Source organism: Eschscholzia californica, unplaced genomic scaffold (genome assembly GCF_041429995.1).
Source record: "Eschscholzia californica isolate CP2 unplaced genomic scaffold, dmEscCali1.0.p SCAF_6, whole genome shotgun sequence".
NCBI classification, from domain to species: domain Eukaryota; kingdom Viridiplantae; phylum Streptophyta; class Magnoliopsida; order Ranunculales; family Papaveraceae; genus Eschscholzia; species Eschscholzia californica.
The window spans coordinates 12,695,162-12,706,920 of NW_028238483.1; the positions used below are offsets into that span (position 1 = coordinate 12,695,162).

Consider the following 11,759-nt stretch of genomic DNA (forward strand, 5'->3'; position numbering starts at 1 on the left):
AAGAAATCTTTATTGAAGGATAGATGAAGACGACTAACACAACCCGCAAGTTCGTCCCAAGATGGTACCGTATAGAATTAACCTTCTATACTAAATCTTCGACGACCGAGAAATTTAACACCGCTCAAAACTATGAACAAAAAATTTCTCTCTCACTTGCTCTCTCTCTTTAGCTCTCTCTAAAGAAGAGTTGTTGTTGCTTGTGTTGGTGTGTTGGTGATGTTGATCAACCCCCTATTTATATTATTATGAGGCGGTGGGAATTGAACCAAAATTGGAAACCAATTTGGTATGCATCCACCGCCTATACCATCTTTTGGAAACTGCCCATCTATTGGTATACAAACCAAATTGAATAGCTTTTAGAAACTGCCCATCTAAACTGCCATCCAATTTGTCCACCGACAATTGACTCCCACAATTCTCCACCTCGTACATAATTTGATATACTTCAAATTTTGGACGAACACCAGGATACTCCTTGTAAGATATATCTGCTTCTTGTAACTTCTTCCGACTGCACCATATGGCCATGGCTGCCTACGTACCCTTTTATAGGATCAAGCCTACCGTAGTTCTACCAACCCTTCACATAAAGATTATCTTGTCGCCATTACGCCCTTTCGGGCAACTTAACACGAGCCGATTTGCAGCAATTCCAGACAATGCTGAAACTTGCTACATGTCACCACTTTAGTCAACATGTCCGCGGGATTCTCATCAGTGTGTACCTTCATGAGAGAAACATCACCTTCCTCTATGACATCTCGTACAAAGTGATACCTGACATCGATATGCTTAGTGCGAGAATGGTGAACCTGATTCTTCGCCAAGTGGATCGCACTTTGACTATCACACCATACATCTACGCACTCCTGCTTAATCCCTAGATCATCCAGAAGACCCCACAACCACAATGCTTCCTTTACACCCTCGGCCATAGCCATATACTCGGCCTCCGTAGTAGATAACGCAACTGTAGATTGTAACATCGATCGCCAACTAACTGGAGCACCATGTACCCTAAATACATAACCAGTAGTAGATCGTCTTCTATCTAGATCGCCAGCATAATCTGAGTCAACATAACCGCTTACCTGACATGTGTCTCCACCAAAGCACAAACCCGTATCAACGGTACCCTTCAAGTACCTCAAGACCCACTTCACAGCTTCCCAATGTGTCTTCCCCGGGTTTGCCATAAACCTGCTAACCACACTGACCGCCTGTGAAATATCTGGATGAGTACACACCATAGCGTACATCAAACTGCCAACTGCACTAGCATACGGTACACGATCCATATGATCCTTCTCCACCGTAGTAGTGGGAGATTGTTTTCCCGAGAGCCTGAAGTGTGGTGCCAAAGGTGTTGACACCGCCTTCGCATTCTGCATCCCGAACCGAGAAACTACTCGTTCGATGTAACCTTTCTGATTCAAGTACAGTTTCTTACTTGACCGCTCTCTCTTAATCTCCATTCCCAGTATCTTCTTTGCAGCGCCCATGTCTTTCATCTCAAACTCTTGGCTGAGTTGAGATTTCAACTTATTTATCTCCACCATGCTTCGAGAAGCAATAAGCATGTCATCCACATACAAAAGGAGATAAATAAAGTCACTTTCGCGAAGCTTCTTGATGTATACACAACAATCATAGTCACTTCTGCGAAAACCATGCTTTAGCATGAAAAAATCAAATCGTTTGTACCATTGGCGAGGGGATTGTTTTAATCCGTAAAGAGATTTCCTCAAACGACATACTTGATTTTCTTTACCTTCAACCTTGTATCCCTCAGGTTGAGCCATATAAATTTCTTCTTCCAAATCACCGTGCAAGAAGGCGGTTTTAACATCGAGTTGTTCCAGCTCAAGATCCCTGTGAGCAACAATACTCAATAGCACCCGAATAGAAGTATGTTTCACGACCGGTGAGAAAATCTCATTGTAGTCGACCCCTTCTTTCTGTGCATAACCCTTGGCCACTAGTCTTGCCTTATACCTTGTACCCTTGATCTCGGAAGAATCCTCTTTCTTCTTGTACACCCATTTACAACCAATAACAGACTTACCTTCGGGCAATGGGACAACCTCCCATGTCTTGTTCTTGTGAAGAGACTCCATCTCTTCTTGCATAGCAACCAACCAACTCTCTCTTTCCTCCGCGGTGATAGCTTGTTTGAAGGTGACCGGCTCGTCGTCTTCCACCGAGAGTGCATATTCAACCAGATTTGCCTGCCCGTAATGCCTAAGAGGTTTGTCTGACCCTAACCTCTGTACCGGCTTATATAACCGTTTCGGCCTAGTGTGTACCGAAACATCCTGCTGTTGTTGTTGTAAAACTTGTGTACCTTCCCCTTGAACCTCCTCATGATCGGGTTCATCAATTTCCTCATCCTGAGTATTATCTTGATGCTCCACCTGATCATGATTCCTAGAAACCCGTTGGTTTTCGGCTTCTACTTCCACTACTTGAGCTTTAGTAGACCCAACATCACCACAACTAGGCACCGTAGCTTTCGCCATAGCTACAATAGATGACTCATCAAACACCACATCTCTGCTGATTACAAACTTCTTGTCTTCCGTACACCATAGCCGATAACCCTTGACTCCTGTAGCATATCCTAAGAAAATTGCCTTCTTTGCTCTATTGTCAAGTTTGTTACCTTTAACATGGTAATAGGCCGTACAACCGAAAACCTTAAGTCTCCCGTAATCTGCATGTTCACCTGACCATACCTCGTAAGGTATGCCGCCATCTAAAGAAGAATGTGGAGACCTGTTCACAATATAACAAGCTGTAGCAACAGATTCCGCCCACCATTCTACGCCTAATCCCGAATTGGAGCGCATACATCTAGCCTTCTCAAGTAGTGTACGGTTCAATCTCTCTGCGACTCCATTCTGCTGAGGTGTGTTTACTACTGTCCAGTGCCTCACAATGCCTTCCTGATTACAAAACTCCTTGAATGCCCCATCCGTGTACTCGGTCCCATTATCCGACCTTAACGTCTTCAGCTTTCGACCAGTTTTGTTCTCAACCATTGCTTTCCACACCAGGAATGTGTTGAATACCTCATTCTTATGCTTCAGAAAATAAAGCCAGACAAATCTCGAATGATCATCAACGAATGTAACAAAATACCTGGAACCACCCTTGGAAGGTAACTTTGCCGGTCCCCAGACATCGGTATGTACGTAGTCTAATATCTCTTTGCTCCTGTGCTTACTTGTAGAGAACGTCACCCTGTGTGCCTTCCCGAACACACAATGCTCACAAAACTCCATGCAAGGCTTCTTCATGTCCTTCAACAAGCCTTTCCCGCACATCAAAGATAGACCCTTTTCTGACATATGCCCAAGGCGCATATGCCAAAGCCTCGTACTAGCCGTTGGATCCCTTCCACCGATTCCTACTGCTACATCTCCCGTAATTGTTGTCCCCAAAAGTTTGTATAAATTACCGTAACGAGTACCTCTCATTACCACCAAAGAACCCTTAACTACTTTTATGGAGCCATTCTCTATAATTATCTTACAGCCGCTTCGCTCCAACACACCAAGGGAAATTAGATTTTTCCGCAAATCGGGTATGTGTCTTACGTCCGTCAATGTTCTCACCACTCCATCGTGCATCTTGATACGTATTGTTCCGAGTCCCACAGTTTTACATATACTATCATCACCCAGTATAACTGTACCACCATCTATACTCCTATAGGTAGTAAACATCTCCCTATTTGGGCACATATGGTGTGACGCCCCTGAATCAAGCATCCACTTATCGAAGATCTTCTCAGACACCTCTGTCACCGAGAAACATTCGTCCGCCTCTTCTGACACATATCCCGCCTCTTGCATCTCTTGTTTCTCCTTGTAGCCTTCGTTCTTTTGCTTCAACTTTCTCTTTGGACAAGCCGCTTTAAAGTGGCCAAGCTCACCACAACTAAAGCACGTTTTCTTGAAAGAGCCTCTAGATTTGGATCTAGATTTCCTGCCCTTTCCCTTTCCCCTTTCATTACTCCTCCCCCTCGTTACAAACAACCCTTGTGCTTGTTCTTTGTCTACTCCACCCGACGCCATACTGCTAGTAGCAACCTTACGAAGGTCATCCGCTAATAGCGAATTTCTCGTCTCTTCCATGCTTAGACTATCACCAACAAGCATCAAAGTTTGAACAAGGTTCTCATAGGATTTAGGCAATGAAAGTAACAATATGAGGGTTTGGTCCTCATCCTCAACCTTAACATCAATATCCTTCAAATCTGAGATAATCCTGTCAAACTTATTCACATATTCCTGAATAGAAGAACCCTCTTCCATTCTACATGTGAATAATTTGGATTTTAAGTAGACCCGATTCGTTAAAGTTTTCGTCATGAAACTGCTTTCTAGCTTTAACCACACACCCGCCGCCGTTGCTTCTCCGTCTACTAGGAACGCCACGTCCCTCTCAAGACACAACATAATGGTAGCCCGTGCTTCGAGATCTAACTCTTCCCAAACCTCATCTGACATATCTCCTGGTTTCTTTCCCGTCAACGTCTTGTGTAATTTCTGCGAGATTAACAGATTCTTCATCTGCATCCGCCAATAAGAAAAATCGTTTTTCCCATTGAACTTCTCTATCTCATATTTCCCTGATTTGACCGTACCACTTCTCGATCCCATCTTCTCTTCGTTCAATCTCAACAAGGCTCTGGTACCAATTGTTAAAACTAAAAGTCGCGGAAGCTATCGAACCTACCTAGAAATTGATCCGATTATGAAGATTAATCGAAAAGCTAAGCCAAAATCAAATATGCGAACAGAATTTAACGAGGTTCGGCTTTAAAGCCTACGTCCTCGGGCGAACAAGAAATCTTTATTGAAGGATAGATGAAGACGACTAACACAACCCGCAAGTTCGTCCCAAGATGGTACCGTATAGAATTAACCTTCTATACTAAATCTTCGACGACCGAGAAATTTAACACCGCTCAAAACTATGAACAAAAAATTTCTCTCTCACTTGCTCTCTCTCTTTAGCTCTCTCTAAAGAAGAGTTGTTGTTGCTTGTGTTGGTGTGTTGGTGATGTTGATCAACCCCCTATTTATATTATTATGAGGCGGTGGGAATTGAACCAAAATTGGAAACCAATTTGGTATGCATCCACCGCCTATACCATCTTTTGGAAACTGCCCATCTATTGGTATACAAACCAAATTGAATAGCTTTTAGAAACTGCCCATCTAAACTGCCATCCAATTTGTCCACCGACAATTGACTCCCACATGTGCCTCAATATTGTTCAACAAATAAAATATTTTTGTTTGACCAAAATATTACTGAAAAATTAACTTGTTTGACCAAGATATAAGTTTGTTTGAATAAAATATGACTGAGTTATAAACAAAATTCTGATTGGCTCAGTTAGGAATATTTGACAAAATAAAATTTATCATAGTTTTCCAACCTCCCCATATTAATTTTCCAAAAATTTTGTTTTCCTCTGACCTAGTCAGACTAGTTGACAAGTTAGATCGGTCTGACTCTAACGAATTAGTTAGATTTAACTCGGACAAATTAGATGGAGTAGACTATGAGTTATACTGATGTGACTTAGACCGGTCAAATTGCTTTAAACCATGTTAATAATTAAAGAAGGACGTGGGTCTCCCGAACTCCCTTTCGGTGAGTGAGACTTACCATTAACTCGCACATTAAAGTAGGAGTAATGGCGTTGGCCGTCTATTTAATGTCTCACTTTAAGTGGGACGTTAAGTTTTTTTTTCTTTATATTAAAACAAGAATTTTTGGGTATATGGTCCAAAAAACAGACCCTAATAAGACCCTAATAAGAGATTTAGTCCCCTCTAATCCCATAAAGGGTATTAAAACCAAAATAATATTAGAAATAGATATCTAATCCTTTTGGATCAATCTAGAGAGCAATCACAAATCCCTACAATAATTATACTTTTTTAATACCCAGACTAACCTTTCTTAAATATCTAAACAGTTATAAGATCAAAATCGGTTAATATATTTTCCATTTTTATCTCACTATTTCTCTCTCCAATCACGTTTTATATTAAGCAATCGTGATCTTATCATAATAAGCAAGTTTTGTAACTGATATCGTATTGTTTCTAATCATCTTTCTCTCTCTCTCTCCCTTCCAGGGCCGTGCAGTGGGGGGTGCGGGCCGTGCGCCCGCACAGGGCCCCCCACCACAAAGGGTCATTTTCAAGTTATTGGCCATTTATTAACCCTATTAAACCGGGAAGGTTATAGGATTAGCATGAGTTGTGAAGTAGCTCAGCTGGTGCCTAGTTCATATCTTGGGCTAGAGGTCTTGGGTTCGAGTGCTACCGGTAGCACTTTCTCTTAATTTTTTTGGAAGAGGTCACATTGAAACGTTAATGGTCAATGATTCAAGTGGTATATTATACATGTCAACAAAAAAATGGTATAATATATAGTACTAGGTATAGCCCGTGCCTCCGGCACGACCAAAATTGTTGACACTCAATAAATATGGACACAAATGCATATTGTTGAATCTACATACCACATTAAAATTGTCACATGTCCGTTACATTTATAATTTCTACATAACCATTAAATTTGAACTTACGAATTGTCACATGAATTTTCTTCTTTATCTTTAGAATATATTCATCACCCAAACTTTTTATTTCTGACCTTCCAATGATGTAAACACAGTGGGCGGCCAACGTTAAAGTACGACTAATTAAATAAGCATAAAAAAAACTAAATACCGATATATTAGAAAGTTAAAAAATTCTAAAAAATGAAGCATAAAAGTGTTGATGCCTAAAACTGGAGACTCGATGTTACCAAAGTCCTGCAAGTCGAATAAACTTAAAGCAATTACTATGTCAGGTTGAACAAACAACAAAGTAAAACAACAAATGGAATTTTTTTATACAATTGAGTTTTCACATATTTTTAAAGATTTGAACTTAGAAAGACTATTACAGTAAACTCACCAGAAATGTTACGGAGAAGCATACTTGCATCAATTAAAGCTTGCAATAGCCAGAACCACTTTTCACAGACCAAAAGATAAAAAGAAATTTCATATACGAAATTTTTACATCAATCATTTCAGTAACATAAATCAAATGCCCCAAGGTTTGGGTTGTGACATTTGTTGGGTCAGGTTCAGGGTACTTCATGAGGCAAATGCACAGTAGAAATGGTACTTGGCTAGATATAAATAATTTCTAACTTCAAAAACAAACGTTTACCTGCATGTGCAACACTACAAAACTGAACTGTAACAGAAGTTGGTTTAAGAAACTCAAAATCCCAAATAATCTATCAAAATATGGAAAGAACAACCCAAACAGTAGTGCTAAGAGCGAAAAGGTCAGAATAAACTATTACCAACAATTAAAGCTCCAAAAGAGGTTACTTGAAATAATGATTCAAACATAGATGAGACTGTGTGGACTTCATTGTGCTCTTGGTTAATGCTTTCAGCCCTTCGAAAAAAAATTATCCTAAATTATCATCACAAATCTTGCTCAACACTTCTAATCTATAAAGCATTTCAAAAGGACTTAAACTACAAGTAAAACATGTTCTATGTCAAAAAGAACTTCAAATTTGAAACAAAAAAACAAAGTAAAAACACAAATAAAAGAATTTTCTAAAATTAAGTTTTCACATATTTTCAAAGATTTGAACCAAGACCAAACAATTTAGAGTAAGCTCACCAAAAATTATGCCGATAGCCCAGAAGGAGAAACATATTTGCTCCTGCCGAACTTGCAATAGGCAGAACCACCTTTACAATACACAAGAGATAAAGATAAAACTCGGATACGAGTTTTTTTACACTAATTTCTTTAGTAACATAAAAAAATATCTTTAGATTTGGGTTGTGACATTTTTCTAGCTGCAAATAGGTCAGGCCATGGGGTTGCTTCAAAAATCAAAATGCCACTTGACCTCTTTAATGTCACTAACTTATAATTTTTCTATTGAATGAAAATAATTTGAAACATATTTTTTCGTCAAATGAGATAATGTGGGCAAGTATTTTTTTTATCACATCTCTAACAAATGGTTTAGAGGGAAAAGAATAATTACGACAGTAATAGAAGTCAAATGTTTAAGAAACACAGTTTTGTGAAACAGTAAAAAAAATACGAAGTTTCATGATACCAGATTCATCTCAATCAATTCCGCTAATCCATTCAAAGATATCAATAATTTCATCCTACACAATGGAGGACCAGAAATAGGAATATGTATCACAAATGTTACAAGTTACTCACAACTAAGAACTTGGATTCACATGTCTTGGAAAAGTTGAATACAACTCCTGCATAAGAAGACACTGTATACTTAATGAGTTACGAAGTTTGAAGTTGTCATTAAAGTATTAAAAATAAAAGATACAAGTAATGAGAGAGATTATTATCGTTGGTGATATGGATTCTGATGATTTAAACTTGAAGGGCAATATCAACGACTTTGATCTCATGAAAATGCAAAACTTATACTAAACTATAAAGGCGAGAATTTTGATACCAAAATATTATGTAGTTATAGTACTGCTTCCAAACTCTATTGAAAATTTTCACTACATTGGAAAATTTTGATGTTTTAGTTCCAAATCTTTTGTTACTTAAAATCGAAGGAAACGGATAAAAGAAACTAAAAAAAAATTCAAAATGCGGAATCCACTGAAATGTCCCACACTTTCGAAATCATATACAAAGTTACAAACATACTTCTATCAAAGAAAAAAAATTCAAAAATGGAAAACCGCATAAAACTTTACGGCTTAAATTCCAGGGCAGTATAGTATCCCTAACATTGAGAAAAATAACAACTCCTTCAATAAGATTATTTATAATCAATTAACTGAAAGATGGTATCCAGATTCATAAAAAACTTACATTCGACTGGTTTAATTTCATCGGAATGAGAATGCTTTAGGGTTATAACCTATTAACAGACGAAGCAAACTAATCAAACACCAATTAAACAATTCCATCCAAGTACTACACATTCATATTGAATTAAAAGAAATCAGAACCATACCTGTCCTCACCTCGATTCCTTTGAACCCTGAAAACAGAAACATGGAAAGAGATGATTAGTGTAAATCAAAACCCTTGTCAAAGTGAAACCAAAACGTTTACCAAAACCCTAATCAAAGTTAAATGAAAGCTTTCTTCTTAATGGCCAAATCCCGACCTTGAAAATTAATCTAATTGTGGCTCGATTTTGTGATGGAAGTGAATAATCCAAAGAAGCCAGAGAGGTTTTATGCTAGAACAAAAATAGAAAACCCAAGAAAAGAAGTAGATCTTATCCGTTTTTTCGAATAGTTGTGTTTTTGTAGTTGTTCAAACAATGAAGATTTTGGGAATTTGGAACCAAGTAATGAAAAAGAATCATGAAAATTTTACCTTTAGGAAACATCTGAAATAATTATACATCACAATAGTAGCATGAGAGTCTTCCCAAGTCCAGTTGGCAACGCCACTAATGTATTTGTAAATAGAGTTGTGTTGTTGATAAAAAGTTGGTGATCTCCAACTGGTATATTACCTATACAGGAAGAACGAGAACAAAAAAAAGTGAGATTTTATTCTTAAGTAACTTGTATCAAAAACTTCAACATGAAGTAAGTCTCATAGAAATTCTAAACTACTACAAATCCAAAACTAAACCTTGGTAAATCCATTACATGAAGTAAGTCTCATACAAATTCTAAACTACTACAAATCCAAAACTAAACTTGGGTAAATCCATGTTTTTGCTGCCTCCAGACCAACTAATCCTCATTTTTCTTATGAGAAATCAGAACCATACCTTTTAATGAAAAAAGTATGGAAAAAGAAAGAGGTTGGGTGAAAAGTAATTAAGTTAGGGTTAAATTTTGTAACGGAAAGATGATAGGTTATAAAAATTCTATACCTTTAATGGAGGGAGAGAAAGAAAGACCAAGAAAAAAACTGGTATCTTAAATTTGGTAACTGGTGTCATCAATTTTGTACAAGAAAAAAACTGATATCTTAAAGGCTAAAAATAAATATCAACATTTAAGAGGACGATCATGAATTGAGAGGTCCATGTATCCAAAGGACACAATTTGTTAGATTAATTAGACGGTCTAGAGTAATCGTTTTGGTTACTTTCTTGTATTGTGTGGGTGACCATTTATTTTTTTATTAGGTAGGTAATAGATCTAATGATCAAGATTTTAGAAAAATCTCAACGAACGACCGGATTTGTCTTTCGACTTGTCCCAGTCACACAAAACTTTGTGTTTTGTTATATAGATTTTCATCCTAAAGCCAATAAGGACAACAAAACTATTCTCTAACTATAACAAATCTCCTTTCTCTCAGTCTCTCTTGCGACATGATATTTCTATAATTTTTATCGCAACGCAATTTGTTCTTTGACACATAACTTTCTTTTTAATCCTTATTTTTTTTCTCCTCTCTAAAATTTCTCATTCTTTCTATCATATGAATCTCAATCCAAACTCTCATTATCATTCATAACTAAACTATAATTTAATGTGTGAGGTGAAAAAGTTAGCCACAACCTTGACATACACAAAAGCAACCGAATGCGTAAAAAAATTTAGATTTTACGTTTGCTTATACAAGGGGGGCCAACTAAAAAATTTGGCACCGGGCCCCCGGATTCTCAGGCACGGCCCTGCTCCCTTCATCTGATTCGAACGTAAATCCTTCATTAAAACAGAATCATTTGAGTTGCAGCAATCATAATCACCATTCTTAATCAGGTAAAACATTCATCTGATTATAACTTTCTTTGATTTTGTTTTAGTTTATGAAGATGTTGATTATCTATCTACATCTTCCATTAATGCAAAGAAATTGTTAAAACTTCATTAGAGCTAATCAAAATCAGTTCCGTTAGTTTTAATCAGGTAAACAATCTTCTATTTAATGTTTCTGTTTCATATGGATATGAAATTAGGATTTTCTTTCTCTCTCTAAGGATCTATTGAATGATAGCTGGTTTGATGAATTAATTCTTCATTACTGAATCTTACAAATCCAGTTTAATACAGAAAGATTCAATCATCTAATGATATGTAGATTACGCTTAATGAGATTTGTACTTTTTCTTCAGATCCGGTTTTCAATCCTTTTGGATAATTGAATCGTGTTTTTACCGTACGGTTCACCGTAACAGAATTATCAGTTCCTGTACTTTATCATAAAGTATCATATATTATCGTAAATCATGCAAACATCAGAACTTCAATGATTTTGAGCTAGTAAACACCATTTTATAATTCTCTAACAAATTATACTCCCTCCGTCTCAAATTAAGAGTCCCAGACCTAAAATCCTTCAAAATTTACACGTATTTTTTCTTCCACTTATACCCTCATTTAATGTTCAGATTTGTGTGATTCTTTTTTTAGACTAAATCTAAAATGAATTTCTTTACCGAAAATAGGTAGAGGAAAATTGGATTTCAATTTAATGGTCAAATTGTTTTGGGTAACAATATAATTTGTTCCTAATATTAGATGGTATTTTTCTTTTAAATTGGATGGTATTTTTTCTTCCAAGTTAGATTGTTAACAATAATCAAGCAAATACAAATAGACTTCTATAGAATTCCTCCATTGACACAAATATTTTCACAAAAAAATTGTTGAAACTTGAAATTTCTTTGGAGGTAAATTTAGATCCAACTTAAATTTAAATTTTTTGGAGGTAAAATTTGGTTGAAACTTA

At 36.9% G+C, this 11,759-nt stretch overlaps 1 long non-coding RNA gene across 1 annotated transcript; it reads right to left on the reverse strand.

Annotated features, from left to right (window-relative positions):
- Positions 1-6,949: 6,949 nt before the first annotated feature.
- LOC147531787 (uncharacterized) lies at positions 6,950-8,972 on the reverse strand. Its single transcript, XR_015228326.1, has 5 exons — positions 8,922-8,972; positions 8,295-8,341; positions 7,731-7,801; positions 7,399-7,496; positions 6,950-7,259 (listed from the first exon to the last, which is right to left on the reverse strand). It is a non-coding gene; the product is annotated as an uncharacterized LOC147531787 (long non-coding RNA).
- Between the last annotated feature and the right edge of the window lie 2,787 nt (positions 8,973-11,759).